General features: G+C 37.8%; 1 long non-coding RNA gene across 1 annotated transcript in view; it reads right to left on the bottom strand.

Annotated features, from left to right (window-relative positions):
* The window catches only part of LOC139036499 (uncharacterized), a 258405-nt gene that overhangs the window by 211283 nt on the left and 23217 nt on the right, over positions 1-23905 (bottom strand). Inside the window, exon 3 of the long non-coding RNA XR_011489259.1 lies at positions 21791-21913. This is a non-coding gene — a long non-coding RNA (uncharacterized lncRNA). The remainder of the gene's footprint in view (positions 1-21790; positions 21914-23905) is intronic.

Here is a 23905-nt window from a genome sequence, read left to right as displayed (position 1 = left end):
GGAAATATGACAGCAAAAGTGATGAACAGGGTTTCCCTAGTGGGGCTCAGTGGTGGAGTGTCTGTCTGCCGATGCAGGAGACATGGGTTCATTTCTGGATTCCAGAGGATCCTGTATGCCACAGAACAACTAAGCCTGTGTGCTCCAACTATTACCCTGTGCTTTAAAGCCCAGGAGCCACAACTATTGAGCCCATGTGCCACAACTACTGAAGTCCGTACACCCTAGAGCCCATGCTCAGTAACAAGAGAAGCCACCACAATGTAAAGCCCACATTTTGCAAAAAAGAGTAGCCCCTGCTCACCACAACCAGAGAAGAGCCCATGCAGCAATGAAGACCCAGCACAACCAAAAATAATAAATAAAATTAAATTAAAAATAAACAAATAAAATTATTTTAAGGTGATGAACAAAGATACATGAAGCAAAGTAAATATCAGACAAAATAGAATGGCAAAAATAATAATAGGGAATGACAAACTGATAAAATGCTATAAATGCTAATAGAATCATCAAGGTAAAATACTCATGGATTTTTATATAAGGACATCATTTTGAAACACATGAAACAAAAATGTTGGAAAGGTGAAAAACAGCCAGCCCCGGAGTGGAAGCCTTTCACATCATCAGAGATTGACAGATCAAGCACAGAAAAAATTACTGAATAAGCAATCCTGACTTAGTAGATATGAATATGTACTCCAAAAGATATATATTCTTTTCCAAAATCCATGAAATATTGTAAAATTGGTCTGATAGCCTCAAAGAAATCATCTATGTGATGTTATATAAAGACAATACAAGAAAACTGTAAATTAATTAAGAAGAATGAAATAAGGCCATTTGCAGCAATTTGGATGGATCTAGAGAGTGTCATGGGCTTCCCTGGTAGCTCAGCTGATGAAGAATCCACCTGCAAAGCAGGAAACCCTAGTTTGATTCCTGGGTCAGGAAGATCCGCTGGAGAAGGGATAGGCTACCCACTCCAGTATTCTTGGGCTTCCCTTGTGGCTCAGCTGGTAAAGAATCCGCCTGCAATGTGGGAGACCTGGATTCAATCCTAGTTGGGAAGATCCCATGGAGAAAGGAAAAGCTACCCACTCCAGTATTATGGCCTGGAGAATTACATGGACTGTATAGTCCATGGAATCGCAAAGAGTCGGACACAAACAACTTTCACTTTCACAGAGAGTGTCATACTGAGTGAAGTAAGTCAGACAGAGAAAGAGAGATATCATACGACATCCCTTATATATGGAATCTAAAACAAAATGATACAAAGGAATTTACTCCCAAAACAGAAAGAGACTCACAGACTTAGAAAACAAATTCATGGTTGCCAAAGGGAACATATACCAATATGTGCCCACTGCTATATTTAAAATGGATAACCACAAAGACCTATTGTATAGCACATGAACTCTGCTCAATCTTATGTGCCAGCCTGAATAGGAGCAGGGAGCTTGAGGGAGAATACATGAATATGTATGGCTGAGTTCCTTCACTGTTCACCTGTAACTACCACAACACTGTTAATTGGCTATATCCCAGTACAAAATAAGATATTTGTATAGCTCAGATGGTAAAGAATCTGCCTGCAATGCAGGAGACCTGGGTTCTATCCCTGGGTTGGGAAGATCCCCTGGAGAAGCGAATGGCGACTTACTCCAGTATTCTTGCCTGGAGAAGTCCACAGACGAGGAGCTTGGCAGGCTACAGTCTGTGGGGTTGCAGAGTCGGACACAACTGAGTGACTAACACTTTCAATACAAAATATTTTTGGTGTTAAAAAAATAAAAATTAAATTAAAAAAATAAAACTGGAAATTAGCAACCAAAAGTTACCCAATTTAGAATCTAAAACATTCTTCTCTATCACCCTTAAATTAAAAGGTAGATCAAAACTGAAAGTGAATGAGAGCACAGCAATTTCTATGGGATTGCTTTAAATCAACATTAGGAGAAATGTTGATTTAAATGCCCATACACCAGAAGCAGCTGAAGAGCTTGTTAAAATTCAGTTCTCTGGGCCCCACTCCCAGAGTCTCTGATCAAGAGTGCTAGAGTGGGTGGGGCCTAAGTATTTGCATTTTGAGCAAGTTTCCAGGTAACATGGAGGCTGGGACCGTACTTTGAGAACCAGTTTTGCAGCTTCACTTGAAAGTCATCCGAAGAGGAAGGCTTTTCTGATTACCCTAGCCCACCACCTGATGTATTTCATCCATTTCAAATGTTAGCATCTCATTGGTGGTGGTTTAATCACTAACTAGTGTCCAATTCTTGCAGCCTCATGAATAGTAGCCTGCCGACTCCTCTGTCCATGATATTTCCCAGGCAAGAACACTGGAGTAGGTTGCCATTTTCTTCTCCAAGGGATCTTCCCAACCTAAGGATTGAACCTGCATCTCCTGAATTGCAGGCGGATTCTTTACCACTGAGCCACCAGGGAAGTCCAGCATCTCATTACAAGATATTTATTATGCTTAATTGTTTGCCATCACTTTTCCTCTAAGCACGTAAGAGATGATGTTCATAATATGAATGATGATAATGAACTAAAAAAACTTTGTAAATATAGAGAAGTTGCCAAATAACAGCATAAATTTACATGAAATCAAATGCCATGAATATCAAGTCAGTAAGTGTTTCCATGTTTATAAACAGAATTTCCTGTGATGAGCCAGTCATTCTCCAGCCTGGCTGCACACTGGCAGTACATGGACAGTTTTTGATAAGGATTGATGCCTAGATCCCAATCCAGAGATTGTGATTTAATTGGTCTGGAGTGTGGCAAAAAACCTCAGGAGTTTTAAAAGCTCCCAGGTGGTACCTATCTACAGCCAAGATTTAGAATCACTGATCTAAAACAAGGAAATCAAGTCAGAGATGACTACATCTTTCCCTTACTCTTAAAGGACAATCAAGCTATACATAATTTTGGATACCAAATCCTGCTTTCTTGTGGATTCAGTGGAAGTTTTGTCTGCTGAGGAAAAACAGATACAGCCCTCCAGCCCCTTCCAGCCACAGTTTCCACAGAAAAGACATTGCTTTATGGTTCGTTGCTGCCCAACCCCCAACACATTTCACAGCAATTGTAACAACGGTATGAATTACAACTGATACGCTTTGAATGTTATTCTCCATTTCCCCATATCTTGACATTTGAGATGTAACCAAGAACTCTGTGTCCCCTTGGACTGGCTGAAGGGGGAGATTCTGATTAATGTCCTTTCAACTCCCATAAGAAACACATGGCTTGTATTAGAGACAAGATGAATGAATTGATACATTGGGAACGGCCTGTGCATTAGACAAACATGACTTATTAAAGCCAGGAATGCCCTAATGATTAAATCTATCCATGTATGTGAATCAACTTATCTCCTATGGGAAGAAGTTCTTTTAAATGAGTTGTGTTCACTAGCAAAACAAAAATCTTCTCCATTTATTGAACAGAAATCATCACTCATCCGTATAGCTATGAACATTAGAAATTTAATGAGCTGACAGTGCAAAAAATAAATTTACCTCATTCTCTGCTCTGATCATTTAAATGTATTGTCATTCAAATGTTTAGCTTAAAATTACAAAAATCCATTGCCAAACTTTGTGTTTTTACTAATGTTAAACTTGTCAGATAAAATACAAGATACCCAGTTAAATTAGAATCTCAAATAAACAACAAATAACTTTTTAAAAATTTAGTTCCTAATATTGTGTGAGACATATTTACCCTTAAATATGTATTTGTAATTTATCTGAAATTCTAATTTAACTGGGTGTCCTGTATTTTTATTTGCTAAAATCTGGTGACACTAACTGTGGACCACATGCAAGAACTACCTTCTGTTTTAGGGGATTTTGTTTGGTGGCTATTTGGTCAGAAGACATAGTCTTATCATTAAATCAATGTATTAAGTTTCTCTGCTGGTAAAAAATCTCTCTATAGACAGACAGTACCAACAAGTTAACCTCAGTCTGACATGAATGAAAACCATTTCTAAGTGGTTATAGTTTCTAAAACAGAACTCCATCTACAATAAATGTAATTATTTCACTAAAATTGTTTGCATGTGTTTCTTTTCTGCACTGGGCTGTGTTCCTGTACCATCTTAGTTGCCTTCATCTGTTACTTTACAGACCTTTCTTTGCCCATATCTTTGATTTAAATTTATCATGACACATTTTTAAACAATAGCAGGAAACCTCACTTATGACTTTAATTATAAAATGGTGTTATAAAATTATATCCACATTTTATTTTTGGCAGGCTCAGTCCTCATTGAACATGAATATCTCAAGTTGGCCTCCGCAGTTCTCTTTGGTTGATTTCAGTGCTTACTGTATGTAATTGATATAAAAACACAAGTTTAGGAAGCAGTTATTGGAACTTGTTAAAAGAAGTAGCCACATTCATAAATACTTTCAGTTTGCTATGTAACATGCCAAGAGAATTAAATACATACTTTGGGGAATATGGGAAAATTTCTGAATTTTTAAAGAAAAACTGATGTATTCTGCTCTTATGTTAACTGTTTGACAGTAAGGTCTATAGCTTTGTTTCTCTTCAAATCCCAACTGTATCTAATAAGAAAAAAAAAAAGAAGCAAAGTAAATTGGACAAACATGCATCTCTAAAAATATCTGTTGGTATTTAAATAATTCTATTGTCTTTTCTTAGTGTAAAGAAATAAAAATATGTCAGTCCTCTAAAAAAACCACAAGAAAATCATAAAAGTCATCTGGAAGCCTCAAGTTTAATGCTGCCTGAGCTAATTTCAATAAATTTTAGAAGAACTTGAAAACTCAAAACTAGTGATTCCTTTCCATGAATGTAGATGAGTTTCCACATTCCCTTGGCTTGAAGTCAAACGTAGTTTATACCATAAAAAGACTGCTTCTTTGTTTGCATTTCTCATATACATACTACCAAAAAAAAAAAAAAAAACTTTCACTTAGCACAGAGCAACCAAGTAAAAGGGGGAGAAAAAGAATTCAATAAATTGTATTTTAATATTAATAAAGTGGGGAGGGGGATCTTCACAGACCTCCAACTTTTATTTTTAAAAACACCTATTTATGCTTTGATGATTATATGATCTATTAATGCATGTGCTGAAGAGCCTGAGAAATGTATCTCAGAAAAGAAAATCAATCTGTAACAAGCAATAACATAAATTAGGTTAATATAAACTACAAAGTTTCTCCAAGATATGGTTCTAGCTTTCAACATGTTCACCACCTAACTTGAGTGATACAAGCAGGAAATAATAAAGTACTAAGTGATGTGCTACAAACTCTAAGAACAATAAAGATCAGAAAGGGGAGAGAGCAGTTTTTCACTAATTAAATAACATTGATATCCATTAGCTATAATTTATCTTTTGGCTATTAATTTTGATAAATAATTTTTTATATTTTAGAAGAAAAATAACTTTTGAAGATGAATAAAATTTTAATTTTTTTTACATTTACTTTACATTCTAGTGAAAATATTAAAGTTTTATATACTAATTACAATTTCATCTAACTTTTTAATTTTTTAAATCAATCTAATGCCAATTCTGTCAATTCAATGTCAATTTTGTAAAAATATTGGTTAAAAATACACCTGTAAAAGAACGAAACTAGAACACTTTCTAACACCATACACAAAAATAAACTCAAAATGGATTAAAGATCTAAATGTAAGACCAGAAACTATTAAACTCCTAGAGGAGAACATAGGCAAAACACTCTCCAACATAAATCACAGCAGGATCCTCTATGACCCACATCCCAGAATTTCAGAAATAAAAGCAAAAATAAACAAATGGGACCTAATGAAACTTAAAAGCTTTTGCACAACAAAGGAAACTATAAGCAAGGTGAAAAGACAGCCCTCAGATTGGGAGAAAATAATAGCAAATGAAGCAACAGACAAAGGATTAATCTCAAAAATATACAAGCAACTCCTCCAGCTCAACTCCAGAAAAATAAATGACCCAATCAAAAAATGGGCCAAAGAACTCAACAGACATTTCTCCAAGGAAGACATACAGATGGCTAACAAACACATGAAAAGATGCTCAACATCACTCATTATCAGAGAAATGCAAATCAAAACCACAATGAGGTACCATTACACGCCAGTCAGGATGGCTGCTATCCAAAAGTCTACAAGCAATAAATGCTGGAGAGGGTGTGGAGAAAAGGGAACCCTCTTACACTGTTGGTGGGAATGCAAATTAGTACAGCCACTATGGAAAACAATGTGGAGATTTCTTAAAAAGCTGGAAATAGAACTGCCATATGACCCAGCAATCTCACTTCTGGGCATACACACCAAGGAAACCAGATCTGAAAGAGACACGTGCACCCCAATGTTCATCGCAGCACTGTTTATAATAGCCAGGACATGGAAGCAACCCAGATGCCCATCAGCAGACGAATGGATGAGGAAGCTGTGGTATATATACACCATGGAATACTACTCAGCCATTAAAAAGAATTCATTTGAATCAGTTCTAATGAGATGGATGAAACTGGAGCCCATTATACAGAGCGAAGTAAGCCAGAAAGATAAAGACCATTACAATATACTAACACATATATATGGACTTTAGAAAGATGGTAACGATAACCCTATATGCAAAACAGAAAAAGAGACTCAGATGTATGGAATAGACTTGTGGACTCTGGGAGAAGGAGAGGGTGGGATGTTTCAGGAGAACAGCATTGAAACATGTATATTATTTAGGGTGAAACGGATAACCAGCTCAGGTTGGGTACATGAGACAAGTGCTCGGGCCTGGTGCACTGGGAAGACCCAGAGGGATCGGGTGGAGAGGGAGGTGGGAGGGGGGACCGGGATGGGGAATACATGTAAATCCAGGGCTAATTCATATCAATGTATAACAAAAACTACTGTAATGATGTAAAGTAATTAGCCTCCAACTAATAAAAATTTAAAAAATAAATAAATAAATAAATAAAATAAAAAAAATAAAATTCTTCCTTTAAAAAAAAAAATATTGGTTAAAAATAATGATCTTTCTGAATAAAGGCAAAAAAATTATAAGAATAATTTAATAATTATGTAGATCTTTATTATTTATCCAAACATTGCTGATCCATCAATAGAATATTGAGACAAGGAAGATAATAATTAAGTCTGTCATCTTTGATATTTTGTAAATTTTCAATCATGTTAGTTAAAATAAGATGATAGAAAGTAATTTTGAGTGTTATCTTGATTTATTATTTCTGATTCTAGCAACTAGACTAAGTGCAGACTAAACTGATCTTTCTCCCACTATAGACACAAAAAACATGTGGATACAAAAAGAAAGAGAGGGAAAAAAGAACTTTGCAGATGCAAGAAGTAAAGAGTGAGTGCATGTGTTAACATCAAGCCTGTATCAAAATCCCTCACATTATAGCTAATGGATAACAACTTTATTTAATTTGTAAAAATGTAATCAATAGGTCATACTTCTATAAACGTAAAACTTTTTAGAGTTACTGTTCAATGACTATTTAATTGCCGACGTAAAGTATCTGCATCAAATTTCATATGTTTCACAGATGGGAGAGCATCTTATCATCTGTGAAAACACAAAGTTGTGATTTGGGGCACGGAGAAGGCAAGGTGTTTCTGGACTACTTGTATTAAAAAAATATATCTCTGAGAGAAGGTGAGGGTAGGATGATTTGAGAGAATAGCATTGAAACATGTATATTACCATATGTGAAATAGATCACCAGTCCAAGTTTGATGCATGAAACAGGGCACTCAAAGCCAAGTGCACTGGGACAACCCTGAGGGATGGGATGGGAAGGGAGGTGAGAGGGGGGTCCAGGATGGGGGACACGTGTACACCCGTGGTTGATACATGTCAGTGTATGGCAAAACCCACTGCAATATTGTAAAGTAATTAGCCTGCAATTAAAATAAACTAATTAATTAAAAACACATATATATATATAGTTAAAAGGCTACTCCTTTTGTGAAAGGGGAACTAGAAAAAAATCAGTTTGGGGGCCTAATAAAGGATCAAGGAACTTGTCTTTTCCCAAAATTTTGACTGAAAAAGTAGTGTTTTCCTATGAGAATTTAAAATATCAAGCCTGAGAAAACCTAGAGTTCATGCTACTAAGTGACACCAGAATTCCAAGCTGACTGGATAATAGAAATCCCAAGGACGCTAGGCAGAGGCAAGAAAAACCCCTATTGAGCTGTATACAACACCCACAAATACATATGCAAAACACTTGACTCAGCAAGCCAGGAAATCATCTGCCATGAAAGGAAGTCAGCAGATAAAACAAACTGGAATATGTATCACACCAAGAATTTGCAAGAACAGAATAAACTGAGAAAAATTAGAAAATAAGAATTTTCAAAGAACTAAGAAATGGAAACTATAAGAACAGAGAACTCTGGGGGAAAAAAATAGCTAAAAGACTTTGATAAAGAATCAGTGGCATTCCAATTAAATCTCAACAGATGGGTTAAAATACAAATTAGTTAAATTTTTGATTTTCAAAAATGAAAAAATGAATCAGTATCACAGAAGGAAGAAGACAGAGAATTATCAAGAAGTTAAAAAAATTTATAAGAGGTGGAAAGAGTAAAGAGAAGATTTAACTTATATAAAACTGGAGCTCCAGAAAGAGAGAACAGAGGTGCTGAGAAGATAATGACTGAGAATGTTCCAGAACTGATGAAAAAGCATAAATCCTGAGGGAAAAAATGTACAAAAACATGTAAGCATAAAAAAAAATTAATACCTAGATATATTGCTTAAATAAGCATAAAAATAAATCCATACCCAGCTATATTTTAATAAATCTGGAAAACAAGACAAAGAGATTCTCAGAAGGGGGAAAAAAGGAAAAACTTAATTTTTTTAACACAAAGAAAAATCAGAAGTCTTCTCCAGGACTTCCATGGAGGTCCAGTGCTTAGGATTCTGTGCTTCCTTTGCAGGGGACATGAGTTTGATTCCTAGTCAGAGAATAAGATTCTACACGCCATGCCTACAAAAAAAAAAAAAAAAAAAAAAAGCCATCTCCTTAGTAACAACAGGTGTCAGGAGACAAAACTATTTTTAGCATTCAGAAAGAATTAACTACGGCCTTAAAACACTATAACCAGCTAATTAAGTTGTAAAATGAAAGTGAAGCAGATGCATTTTTAGTTATCTAAAATATGAAAGAATGTACTATTCAAAGATTTGCACTGGGAAAAAACCACTACAGTATGGTCTTCAGTAATAAGTTAATTGAACCCAGAAAGAAAATGCAAGATACAAGAAGTAATTGTGAGCAAAGAAATTGTTAAATAAAGACTGCCAGTAATAACAGTAATAATGACTAATCGAGGCATTTAGAAAATTGTAAAGCTAAAGCTTTCTAATTGCCATGTACAGATGTGAGAGCTGGACCATAAAGAAGGCAGCGCACCAGAGAACTGATGCTTTCAAACTGTGATGCTGGAGAAGACTCTTAAGAGTCCCTTGGACAGCAAGGAGATCAAACCAGTTAATCTTAAAGGAAATCAACCCTGAATACTCATTGGAAGGACTGATGCTGAAGCTGAAGCTCCAATAGTTTTGGCCACCTGATACAAACAGCCAACTTATTGGAGAAGACCCTGATGCTGGGAAAGATTGAAGGCAGAAGAAGAGGGTGACAGAGGATCATATGGTTGGATAGCATCGACTCAGTGGACATGAACTTGGGCAAACTCCAATAGAGATGAGAGTCAGGGAAGCCTGGGGTGCTGCAGCCATGGGATCGCAAAGAGTCAGACACATTTTGGTGACTGAACAACAACAACAAAGCTAAACATAAGACAAAAGGATCCTGAAAAGCCAGACAAGATGATAAACAAGAGCTGATAGTAAGAGTTAATTGTTCTTAGGGGGTTGTATTATCAGCATAAGGGTAGAGAGGCTGATTATTTTTAGATTTGGTTGAATCAAGTATGCAAGTTTAAATTTTAAGTGTAATCCCTAAAACCATAGAAATAGAATCCATTATTTCCAAACTAATAGAGAAGGAAAAGCAGGGAATAAAGAAAATTCAATAAAACAGATACAGGGCAAAAAAGAAAAAAGTAAAGAAAAGCTGTGAAAAGCAAATATATGAAGATGACAGAAAGAAATAAATTCAAGCATAATAATATTCATAATAAACATGAATAAGTTAAACTTGCCAGTTAAAAATAAAGATTCTCAGGTTTTCAGTCAGATTTTTAATCCAGGTGTATGCTCATCATAATTCTATTATGACATAGATGTCATAGAAAGTGTCTGAAAAAAGATGGAAAAGACAAATCTGACTTTCAGTTAAACATTAGAAATTCAGATCAATTATTGTTACTCTTCTCTAAAGCCCACAAAAGGAATTAAACCCACAAAGCCACAGAAGAGATGAGAAATGTAAAGGACATTTAGAAAGAAGGAAAGTAGATGGATAAATGGTAACTGACTCATCAAAACAAGGAAAGCTGACACCAGCAGGCAGTCTGCAGGAGGCAAGAAGCAACATGAAGTGTCTGACTCACAGTAGAAGCCAGAAGGGCCTGAACTAGAGGCAACAAGCACCTCTGAAAGTCTAAGGAAAAGGAAAGTCTAGTTGAAATCCTTCATAAGAAACTGGTATCCTCTCCAAACATGCAGGGCCTCTTGACCCCAGCAAGAGACAAACCCTCTCCCTGGAAGGGTTGTCCAGAGAGCCTCACAACTGGGAGTTCAAGCACAGTGATGGGCAAGCGTGAGGTGCCTACTGAAACAGAGAGATCGTTTAATGGTGAGATTACAAGTGCCCTTCTTGTCTAGGCACTTGAGATCATTGACTGTCAGGCCTATCCTGCAGGTAAGAAATTAAATGTTCCACCCTGGGGAAACAGAACACTCCAAGAGAAAACCTACAGACATTTAGGCTTGAGTGTCATACGAAGACCTTAATAATTGAGTATCTACCCATTAATCTACAGTGAGCATCATTCTTAATTGAAATATATTAGATCAGTTAGTTAATCAGTCAGTTCAGTCTCTCAGTCGTGTCCAACTCTTCGCGACCCCATAAATTGCAGCATGCCAGGCCTCCCTGTCCATCACCAACTCCCGGAGTTTACTCAAACTCATGCCCATCGAGTCGGTGATGCCATCCAGCTACTTATCCTCTGTCGTCCCCTTCTCCTCCTGCCCCCAATCCCTCCCAGCATCAGGGTTTTTTCCAATGAGTCAACTCTTCGCATGAGGTGGCCTCAGTATTGGAGTTTCAGCTTCAACATCAGTCCTACCGATGAACACTCAGGACCAATCTCCTTTAGGATGGACTGGTTGGATCTCCTTGCAGTCCAAGGGACTCTCAAGAGTCTTCTCCAACACCACAGTTCAAAACCATCAATTTTTCGGTGCTCAGCTTTCTTCACAGTCCAACTCTCACATCCATACATGACCACTGGAAAAACCATGGCCTTGACCAGATGGACCTTTGTTGGCAAAGTAATGTCTCTGCTTTTTAACATGCTATCTAGGTTGGTCATAACTTTCCTTCCAAGGAGTAAGCATCTTTTAATTTCATGGCTGCAGTCACCATCCACAGTGATTTTGGAGCCCAAAAAAATAAAGTCTGACACTGGTTTCTACTGTCTCCCCATCTATTTCCCATGAAGTGATGGGACCAGATGCCATGATCTTAGTTTTCTGAATGTTAAGCTTTAAGCCAAATTTTTCACTCTCCTCTTTCACTTTCATCAAGAGTGAATGTAGATACATTACATTTAATAGGGGAAAAGCAAGAATTTCTGCTTTCATCATTTCAATTCAGCACTGATTTAGACTTCTGAGTTGTACAGTAAGATGAGAAAAGAAATAAAGAGATATAATTAAGAAGTTAAATCATGCCACATATAATTGCCTACACAGAAAACACAAGAAAATACCTAAACTATAAAAAGTTTTTAAGTAGAAAAATCTAACAGGAAATATGAAAGTCCTTTTTGGGGAAAATTAATCTATGTAGCCAAAGGCTGGAGAATAATGCTTAAATTAAAGGGAATGCCTTAGATGGGAAGATAATTTTTTTAAAGTCAATTCTCTTCCAAAGTAGCCTATAATCTAATTAAAATCTGAGTTGAAAACTAACCAGTCCTCCCCTGTGTGTGTCTCCTTTACTATTCGCACAGAATACTTGCCTTCAGACATTTCTGGTCACCAAAATGTGGGTAGCTTTCCCTGCATCAAACAATTCTCCACAACACCAGCTAGATGTTCTACAGTTTAACTCAGTTCTGACACTATTTACCTAGAGAGAATGTCAGATCCATGGGTTAAGGGCTCAGTCCCACAGAACTGCTCCCACATTACATCAAATGCCAGTCACAAGTAGTAGATCTCCAGGTTACCCATAACTTCTGTCTAATCTGGCTATAAACATGAGGTTCCCACTACCCTTTCCCCAGGTTGGGTTAATTGGCTAGAACAGCTCACACAATTCAAGGAAACACTTAGTTACATTTACAAGTTTATTAAGAGATATGATAAAGGATACAGATGAGCAACAGGATGAAGAGATACATATGGCAGGGTCTGGGGGGGGTTGGGGCATGGAGTTGCGGTGCAATCACCCTCCCTATGTAGATGCACTCATTAACCTGGAAGCTCTCAGAAATCCCTACTATTGGGATTTTATAGAGGCTTCCCCAAGTAGGCAAGATCAATCATTAAGTACATTTCCAGCTACTCTCACCTCTTTGGAGGATGGAGAGCGGGGCTGAAAATTCCAACAGCTAATTATGGTTTTGACTTTCTAGGGACCAGGCCCTATGCAGGAGCCATTCAGGAAAAATTGTCTAGATAGAAAATTTACATATTTTCTCTCAGTGCCTTTTTCAAGGAGCTTGGCAAGGTAATCCTAAAATTCATCGGAAGATTAAAAGACAAGAATAGCCAAAACACTTTTGAAGAAGAAAGGGAGGGAGAGGGAGAAGAAGGAGAAAAAGTGGGACTTATCATAAAAGTTGCAAGATTTATTAAATAGCTAGCATAATTTAAATAATTGTATTAGCACAGGGATAGAAAAACACCTGGTTTTCTATTACTCTCACTTTTTAAGCATTCCATATGCATCCACCACCTCCTATCTTCCCTGCTCACTCTCTCTATTACCTCCAATGAGAATAATCCATTAGATCTTCTGGGTCCTTGAATTTGTGCATTTTAACATCTTTTCACTCTCCCTCACCTTTGTGTCCTCTCTTCTCTCTTTCACCACCTTAACATGCAAGACCAATATTCCTCTCATTCTCCCTTAAGAAAAATTTTAACACACACTTAATTGAACTTCATCCCTTAATTCTAACTCTCCACTGCCTGTTTACTACATATGGGTTGCCAACATGGGGAGCAGAACGTACACAACCATGCTAACTGGTAACTTCAAGTGGGCTTCTAGTGAGCTAGCAAACATGCAACAGGTTTCCAACTCATTCATGCTCTCACTCTGCCCCAGAGACCATTTCTTATATTTTCTTCTCTCTTCCAGCCTCTACTACTTCCTCCTCCATCCTCACTTGGGAAATAGACTGATGTTCTGAGTAAATTAAAGAATAAAATCAGATTTTTTTTCTAGTTATCTACATACAAACAACAATTTGACTGAAAGTTGACATTTTTAAAACAGCTATGTAAATTAGAAGATGATAGCATAATATCATCCAAATAATAAAAGAAAAAAAAAATTGTTAACTGGTCCTTTATCTGGCTTAACTTTAAAGAATGAAGATAAAACTTTTCAGAAAATCAAAACCAAGACCATTTGCTTCTTAGAATCATTCACTAAAGGAGTGTACTCTAGGAAAGAGGAAAATAATGCAGAAAGAAAGGCCTGCAATACATAAAGGAATGGTGAATAAACAAATCAGTAAATTTAGGTCTCCATAAATAGGAGCTATAGAAAATAATCATAATAACATCCAACCAGGGTTTAAAGTTAAAATAGAATAAAATACTGGAAAACAATAAAATGTACAATGGTAGGGGTGATTGGGATAAAGTGTTCTAAGATTCTTGAATTGTATAGAGGAGGACAGAAATGTTAGCTTTAGATCTCAAGTATGCATGTTAGTATTTTAATAATAACCATTAAAAAAAGAATGTAAGTTTTACAGGGAATAGGATGAAAGGTTACAAAGTTTACTGATCAAAAAGAGGGCAATGGAGAAAAAAACATGTCAACTTAGAAAAATCAGTTTAAATTCAAAGTAGAATAAAACAGAACAAATAAATCAAATATATCTATGATCATTATTAATATCAGACTAGAATAGCACATTACAAGAGAAAGTTGCCAAATTGGATCTAGCTATCTGCCATTTACAAAAGACATATGTCAGATATAAGGACATAGAAATACTCAGAGTTAAAGGATGTAAACAGTTTGTTCCAAGTAAATACCAATCAGAGAAAGCTGGTATGGCACTATTAATATCACAAGAGATAGGCTTTAAAAGAACACATTATCAAGGATAAAGAAATGATGATAAGTTATTTACCTAATCAGGAAGTTATGTAAAGTTTAAATGTATATGCACCTAATAAGCAAAAAGTATGGAAGAAAATCAAGGAGAACTGGAGATTTAAATGCACCTCTCTCAGTAATCAGTAAACCATGCAGGGGAAAACATGTATATAAAATATACAACTTAATTAACAAGTTTGATCTAGTTCGGTTCAGTTCAATTGCTCAGTCGTGTCCAACTCTTTGCAACCCCATGAACCGCAGCACACCAGGCCTCCCTGTCCATCATCAACTCCCAGAGTTTACCCAAACTCATGTCCATTGAGTCAGTGATGCCATCTAAGCATCTCATCCTCTGTTGTCCCCTGTTCCTCATACCTTCATTCTTTCCCAACATCAGGGTCTTTTCCAATGAGTCAGCTCTTCGCATCAGGTGGTCGAAGTATTGGAGTTTCAGCTTCACCATCAGTCCTTCCAGTGAACACCCAGGACTGATTTCCTTAAGGATGGACTAGTTGGACGTCCTTTCAGTCCAAGGGACTCTCAAGAGTCTTCTCCAACACCACAGTTCAAAATCATCAATTCTTCCTTGGTCATCAATTCTACTGTGTCTTTATATTCCAACTCTCACATTCATACATGACCACTGGAAAAACCATAGCCTTGACTAGACGGACGTTTGTTGGCAAAGTAATGTCTCTGCTTTTTAATATGCTGTCTAGGTTGGTCATAACTTTCCTTCCAAGGAGTAAGTGTCTTTTAATTTCATGGCTGTAGTCACCATCTGCACTGATTTTGGAGCCCAAAAAAATAAAATCTGACACCATTTCCACTGTTTTCCCATCTATTTGCCATGAAGTGATGGGACTGGATGCCATGATCTTAGCTTTCTGAATGTTGAGCTTTAAGTCAATTTTTTCACTCTTCTCTTTCACTTTCATCAAGAGGGTCTTTAGTTCTTCTTCACTTTCTGCCATAAGGGTGGTCTCATCTGCTTATCTGAGGTTATTGATATTTCTCCCGGCAATCTTGATTCCCGCTTGTGCTTCATCCAGCCCAGTGTTTCTCATGATGTATGCTGCATATAAGTTAAATAAGCAGGGTGACAATATATACCCTTGATGTACTCCTTTCCCTATTTGGAACCAGATTATTGTTCTGTGTCCAGTTCTTACCTGCATACAGATTTCTCAAGAGGCAGGTCAGGTGGTCTGGTATGCCCATCTCTTTCAGAATTTTCCACAGTTTGTGGTGATCCACACAGTCAAAGGCTTTGGCATAGTCAATAAAGCAGAAATACATGTTTTTCTGGAATTCTCTTGATTTTTTGATGACCCAGTGAATGTTGGCAATTTGATCTCTGGTTCGTCTGCCTTTTCTAAAACCAGCTTGAACATGTGGAGGTTCATGGTTCACGTATTGCTGAAACCTGGATCGGAGAATTTTGAGCATCACTTTACTAGCGTGTGAGATGAGTGCAATTGTGCAGTAGTTTGAGCATCCTTTGGCATTGCCTTTATTTGGGATTGGAATGAAAACTGACCTTTTCCAGTCCTGTGGCCACTGCTGAGTTTTCCAAATTTACTGGCATATTGAGTGCAGCACTTTCACAGTGTCATCTTTTAAGATTTGAAATAGCTCAACTGGAATTCCATCATCTCCACTAGCTTTGTTCATAGTGATACGTCCTTGGGCCCACTTGACTTCACTTTCCAGAATGTCTGGATCTAGGTGAGTAATCACACCTTCATGATTATCTGGGTTGTAAAGATCTTTTGTGTATAGTTCTGTATATTCTTGCCACCTATTCTTAATATTTTCTGCTTCTGTTAGATCCATACAATTTCTGTCCTTTATTGAGCCCATCTTTGCATGAAATGTTCCCTTGGTATCTCTAATTTTCTTGAAGAGATTTCTAGTCTTTCCTATTCTATTGTTTTCCTCTATTTCTTTGCATTGATTGCTGAGGAAGGCTTTTTATCTCTCCATGATATTCTTTGGAACTCTGCATTCAAATGGGGATATCTTTTCTTTTCTCCTTTGCTTTTCACTTCTCTTCTTTTCACAGGTATTTGTAAGGCCTCCTCAGACAGCCATTTTGCCTTTTTGCATTTCTTTTTCTTGGGATTGGTCTTGATCCCTGTCTCCTGTACAATGTCATGAACCCCCATCCATAGTTCATCAGGCTGTTTATCAGATCTAGTCCCTTAAATCTATTTCTCACTTCCGCTATATAATCATAAGGGATTTGATTCAGGTGATCTAGTAGACATATATAGGACCCCATTAAATACATCTTTATCTTAAACATATGTGGAATGTTTACAAAAAGTAAAGCAATTTTTAGTATGCTTCAAAGCATCTATATTATATAGATCATGTCCTCTGGCTATGGTATAACTAAGTAGAAATATGTAGGGAAAAGGGTAACTAAAATATTTTAGAGATTTAAAAACACGTTTCTAAATGATCCATTGTATAAAAAAGGAATTATATAGAAAAAATTTTTAACTTGGAATTAATGGGAATACTATTTTCTATAGCTTTGGGAGGTATCTAGTGTGATAATATAATTACTTCCTTGGCTATAATTACTTACCTTGGAAAAGAAAAAAGTTGAAAATTAAGATGCTAAGCACTCATTTTTAACAATTAGAAATCACAAAATAAACTCAAAGTATAAATAAAAAATTAAGCAAAGAGAAGAAACCAATTACATTTTTAAATAAACATGCTGCTTCTGCTGCTGCTAAGTCGCTTCAGTCATATCCGACTCTGTGCCACACCATAGATGGCAGTCCACCAGGCTCCGCCATCCCTGGGATTCTCCAGGCAAGAACACTGGAATGGGTTGCCATTTCCTTCTCCAAAATAAACATGAGAGGATGACATATCAAAAAAGAGGAGAAGGTAAAATAATCCACTTAAGAATTACAAAGGTGGCAAAACTATGGCTAAAATAAAGATTTAAATGATTATTAAAATTATGCAAAATTGTATGTATGTTAATACATTTGAAAACTTAGATGAAATAGATATTTCCTATAAAAATGTAACTTACCAAAACTGACTAAAGTAAAAACAAGAAGAGTAAAGGAGAGAATCAGTAGTTAAAAAAAGAAACTACTTATGGAAAAAACATCATTTCCAGATAGTTTCAGATACAAGTAGTACAGATTGAACAAGGAATATTTAATTCTACATCATATAAATTCTTACAGAAAATAGAATAATTGGAAATGGTACCTAATTCTTCTTATAGATTGTTACAATCTTGAAACAAAATCAGGCATGAAGGAGTAGATGTAGAAAAACAGAAATTCCTGTATACTTCTGCTAGGGTGTGTGTGTGTGTGTGTGTGTGTGTGTGTGTGTGTGTGTGTACATGCATGCGTGCGCACACACATGTGCACACGCACGTTCAGGTGCTCAGTCATGTCCAATTCTTTGTAAACCCATAGACAGTAGTCCTCCAGGCTCCTCTAATCATGGGATTTTTCAGGCAAGAATACTAGAATGGGTAGCCATTTCCTCCTCCAGGGGATCTTCCTGACCCAGGGATCAAACCTGCCTCTCCTGCATCTCCTGAACTGCAGGGGGATTCTTTATCACTGAGCCATTGGGGAAGCCCCCTGCTAGAACATAAGTTTCTAAAAATATTTTTGGGAAATAATTTGTCAAAATTTAGTGCCATAGACACTCTTTCCTACCTCCTCTATCGTCTCTTAACCATGGAGTTGGAGATGGAGACATCTAGGGAATTCCCAATTTTCCAGAAGTTAGGGAAAGAGTGAAGGAAGAATGGAGAATTCAGTGAAAGGTGGGGTTGAGTTTTAGATGCCAGTGAAACATTTAGCTGAGGACACCAGTTCACAGGTAGATGTGTGTCTAGAACTAAGAGAGGATGTCTGTTCCACAGTTAAAGATTGGGAAGTCTTTAGGCCCATGAGTCATGAATACCTGAGAATGTTTAACTTCACATGTGCAATAAGTTTAGCTGCCTAGGTGCTAATAATTTGAATTATTAAATTCAAATACACACATACACACATACACTTTAAACAACCTGGCTTCTCCTGCTTGGGATTGAATTGGAAGCTCTCTCATGTGTGATATAAGGAAACATGGATGTGTGCTCAAATCTGAAATTTTAATTTTAGATTTCCATAATGTGGAAATTATATTAATTTATATTAATTATTCTCTTGGTGCTTAATCAAAAACTCAGACATTGAATTCAATATATATATCACATTTTTTCTAAGTGAATTTTATGGACATTTGCAAATAGCCTGGGTTATAATACTTGCATATTACAGGACAAATACAGTGTTACTGACAAAGAATAGAAAGCTAAATCTTCTTTGATGTCATTCTTACTAAAGTTCTAACCTCTGGTACCCTACAAAGAAATGAGTAGTGGAAAGAGAACTTGATCTGCCTTCAGGACTGAAACAATGAATGGGACATAACCACTCTCAGGTTATATATCTGAAAAGTTCACAGAGAAATTGATGAGCAAAAAAAGAAGATTCTGGAGATAATTATTAAATTTTAAACCCTAATGTAAACTTTTCACAAATTCAAGAACTGTAGGGACAGTGTTTAAAGAACACAAGGTAGTAAGATGATATTATTTAATAATATTAGAGATGATTTTATTTATATGGACATTAGAATAATAGAGGGTATCCTATTCACAAGCATGGAGCATCTCTCTTATCTTTTTCCTGGTTTCTAAATCTTGGAAGTGCATCTCCCTTTTGGACCACCTGTGTCAGTTGTCCCGTTTTAGTCAACAGAAAATAAAAGTAAAACCCTAACTTCCCACTCCTAAACAAGAGAAGACTCAGGGTTTCATTCAAAAAGAAACTAATTCAACTGAAAAAATGTCAGTCTTGAGTAAGGCCCCAGCTCCTTGGCTGCTTTTGCAGCCCTCCCCAGTTCTCCCGTTTCTGCGCCTGAATCACACGCATCCCTAGTATGGGTATCCACCACATGAGAATCAGCAAGAAAAAGGAATCAGCATTGCCATTCATCTGGTAAGTGACAAACACAGCTCATTCCTGACCTGAAAATTCCGTTTGCTTCTACAATGAGTCGATTATACAGATTCTGAAGAACTGAGGGCCAATGGTTACAAAGGCTCCTGAGCATAAAATACAGTCGAATGATGCAAGTGATTGTCAAGGAGCTATGAAGAGGCCACGTCAGCGGCTCTTCTAAGGATTTCAAGCAGCCTTGGGGAGGGTCAAACTGGACTGTGGCTGCCAGAGTACCTTACATCCATGCCACACACAGTCCTAGGAACAGACACAAGGGAATTGTTAGAAAATGAAGACCATTTGCAATAAGGCTCTGAAATTCAGCCACCCAATACAGTAGTCAGTAGTCAGTTACACATGCTAGTCAAATTTAAACTGTAATTACTTTAAACAACATAAACCTAGGCCCTCAGTTTCACTAGTTCAGTTCAGTTCTGTCCCTCAGTCATGTCTGACTCTTTGTGACCCCGTGGACCACAGCACTCCAGGCTTCCCTGTCCATCACCAACTCCCAGAGCTTTCTCAAACTCATGTCCACTGAGTCAGTGATGCTGTCCAACCATCTCATTCTCTGTCGTCCTCTTCTCCTCCTGTCTTTGATCTTTCCCAGCATCAGGGTCTTTTCCAATGAGTCAGTTCTTTGCATCAGGTGGCCAAAGTATGGGAGTTTCAGCTTCAGCATCAGTCCTTCCAATGTATATTCAGGACTGATTTCCTTTAGGATAGACTGATTTTAACTCCTTGCAGTTCAAGGGACTCTCAAGAGTCTTCTTCAACACCACAGTTCTAGAGCAGCAATTCTTTGGTGCTCAGCTTTCTTTATAGTCCTACTCTCACATCCATAATGACTGCTGGAAAAACCATAGCTTTGACTAGACAGACCTTTGTTGGCAGTGTCTCTGCTTTTTAATATGCTGTCTAAATTGGCCATAGCTTTTCCTCCAAGGAGCAAGCATCTTTTAATTTCATGGCTGTGATCACCATCTTCAGTGACTCTGGAGCCCAAGAAAATAGTCTGTCACTGTTTCCATTGTTTCCCCATCTATTTGCCATGAAGTGTTGGGACCAGATGCCATGATCTTATTTTTTGAATGTTGAGTTTTAAGCCAGCTTTTCCACTCTCCTCTTTCACTTTCATCAACAGACTGGCTCCAAATTGACAAAGGAGTAGGTCAAGGCTGTATATTGTCACCCTGCTTATTTAACTTATATGCATAGTACATCATGCAAAGTGCCAGGCTGGATGAAGCACAAGCTGGAATCAAGATTGCCAGCAGAAATATCAATAACCTCAGACACACAGATGATACCACCCTTATGGCAGAAAATGAAGAGGAACTAAAGAACCTCAGTTTCACTAGCCAGATTTCAAATGCTCAATAACCACTGAGGCTCATGGCCACTGTATTAAGCAGTGTAGAAACAGACACTCCTGTCATCCCAGAGGGTTCCATTGGCCAGAGCTGATTCTAGAAAACAATATGGCATGATTAAATATTTTCAGACAGAAGCGTCACTGATAAAAAAAAAAAAAAAAAAAAACATACAACAGGACTTCCCTTGTGGTCCAGTGGTTGGGAATCCACCTGCCAAGGCAGGGAACACTGGTTTGATCACTGGTCTGGGAAGATTCCTCATGTAGTGGGGCAACTAAGCCTGTACATCACAACTACTGAGCCATCACTCTAGAGCCCACGAATCACATGTACCACAACTACTGAAGCCCCAGCACCCTAGACTCCATGCTCTGCATGGGGAGAAGCCACCAAAGTGAAAAGCCCATGCACCAAAACTAGAGAATAGCCCCCACTCACCACAACTAGAGAAAGCACCCACACAGCAATGAAGACCCAGTGCAACCAAAAATAAATAAATAAATATTTTTAAAACAATAAAGAAAGAAAAGAAAAACACGTAACAGCAGTGAGCTTCAGTTTTATTCAGGGACTTTACTGAGGACTATAGCCCAGGATACAGACTCTCATATAGCTCTGAGGAACTGCTATGAGGAGGCAGAGAAGGAGGTAGGATTTAGATGAATTTTTGCTGCAAGAAAACATGTAGTCAAACATTTTAAAATTACTCCTAATCACAAAAAACAGAAATTTCAAGCTGTTTTAGTGTTTTTCTATGTATGGGAAGTTGCAAGAACCTGGAGTCATTGAAATTTGTTCTTAGATGCATCTTAACCATCTGGGGACTGGTCTATCCAAAGCACAGAATACTTACTGTTTTTCTCCATCCTGAATTCTCCTCAGGGCACACTGTCAGTGGTCAACTGCAGTGGCTAATGACTTGATCTTTGTAGAATTGGAATGGCAGGCAATGTTTTTCCTTTATGGACATATGATTCTGAAACAAGAGTGAAGGGGGCAGGGCACAAACTTTAAAAGAATGGCATAGTCCAAGGACACGATGTAAACTGATTAGAACCAAATCAGACCAAGATGGCAGATGAGTCAATTTCCACTACACCTTAAGCCTCAATATATGCTCATTGTAATATATTAGAATAAGCTAAATGACACAGTCACCAGTGCCATGACAGTTCTGAGGCCATCAAAGATCAAAAAGAAGGGATTCCCAGTTCCTGGAAATTCCCACCCCTTCCCTGAAGCTGTTAGATTAATCTCCCACTTATTAGCCTATGAAATTATCCAGCCTATCAAAAACTAATCCACCCATATTTTGGGGCAGTCTGTCAGTTGAGTATGTTTTTTCACTAAATAAATTCACTTCTTACCTATCACTTTGTCTCTCACTGAATTCTTTTTGCAATGAGGCATCAAGAATCTGAGCTTCATTAAGTCTTGAAACCAGATGTGTTATCTCAGTTAAAAGACTGTGGGTTTTGGCCGGGCTCAGGTCTTGGCTGCGTGGGCTCAAGCCCCAAGTTGGGCTACACGGTTTCAATACCAGCTAATGAAGCAATCAATATTTAACAAACACATTGCTTACCATAAGCCATGGGATGCAAAGAGTCAGACAGGACTTAGAGACTAAACAACAACAAAAACCTTGAGCCAGAAACTGGTGGTTTTAAATTATGTACATAAATTCCTCGATACTCCTCCCTATAAGAGGTGGAAAGTCATTCCACCTCTTATAAGTGGGTGTGGCTTCACTTCCAGTGAATAAAACGTGACATGCGATAGTATGACTTCTGTGACTCAATCACAAAAACTACTGAGGCTTCTTCCTCCTCCTCCTCCTCTCCCCTTCCTCCTTCTCCATCTTTCTCTCTTCAGTGACTCTCACTGAAACCAACTGCCATGTTGCAAGGACATTTAAGTGGCCCTATGAAGAGGCCTGATTGGGGAGAAACTGAGGCTTTAGCCAACAGCCATGTGATTGCCTATTTTGGAAGGGGATAATTGTTCAGCCCCTGTCAAGATCGCTGCATCCTCACAGATCTGAGTACTTTGCATATTTTAACTCACATTGACCTTTTAGTAGAACATGCCATCTTATCCCCACTTTACCAGTTGGGAAACTAAGACACAGAGAGGCTAATTACATTGTCTATGGTCACACAGCTAATAAGCATGAGAATGAGGATTCCAATTCAGGAGGTCAAGATTCAGTCTTTGGCATGCTGTCTACACTACACGGTGCTAGCTAAGATCAGTCAGAACACATCTCTGGAGGCCGCAGATGGTACAGATTCAAGGAGCCACTGAAGGAAATGCCTACCTCTCATTCTGGCTGCATATTAGGATACCCCAGGGAACTTCTATCAGTCACCACCCAAGATCAACTGAGGCATGATCTATGGGGAGCAAGCCAAGCATTTGTAGTTTTTAAAGCCACCCAGGTGATTCCAACCTGTAGCCCAGGTCAAGAGCCATCGATAGAGCAGGGCTATTCCAAGTGTGAGCCTAGGAGTGCATGAGAGATGAAATTTGTATTTCAACAAAATTGCCCAGGTGCCTGCACAGCATTGAAGTTTGAGAAGCACTGCTCTAATCCTTTCCCCAGGCCACACCTGGTGATAGGCAGCAGCTAAAGATCAAATGGATGGGCACATATGGTTTTGCTGCAGGAAGTGAAATTGGGTGCGTAGAGAAAACTAAGCTTAACCATTTTAGAAAGTGATTCTTCAAAATCCCAAAAAGACAAGAGGAATGAAAACTTAAAGAGACAGGTGGGAAAAGCAGGAGAGAACAAATAACTTCTCTTGGTGTCAAAGAGAAATAAAGAACTCCAGGGGGTGATCAGTAAAAATTACAGTGTCAGAGAAGGGCCTGCCTTAAAAGATAAAAATTGAACAAGACAGCAAAATTGCCTCTCATTGGTTTGAGGCCAGGGGTAACACTACACTCACTGTATGGCATTGGAGGTTTT

The sequence above is a fragment of the Odocoileus virginianus genome, chromosome 9 (genome assembly GCF_023699985.2).
Source record: "Odocoileus virginianus isolate 20LAN1187 ecotype Illinois chromosome 9, Ovbor_1.2, whole genome shotgun sequence".
NCBI classification, from domain to species: domain Eukaryota; kingdom Metazoa; phylum Chordata; class Mammalia; order Artiodactyla; family Cervidae; genus Odocoileus; species Odocoileus virginianus.
Note: the sequence above shows the minus strand (reverse complement) of the source record. Positions and strands in the feature narration are given on the sequence as shown.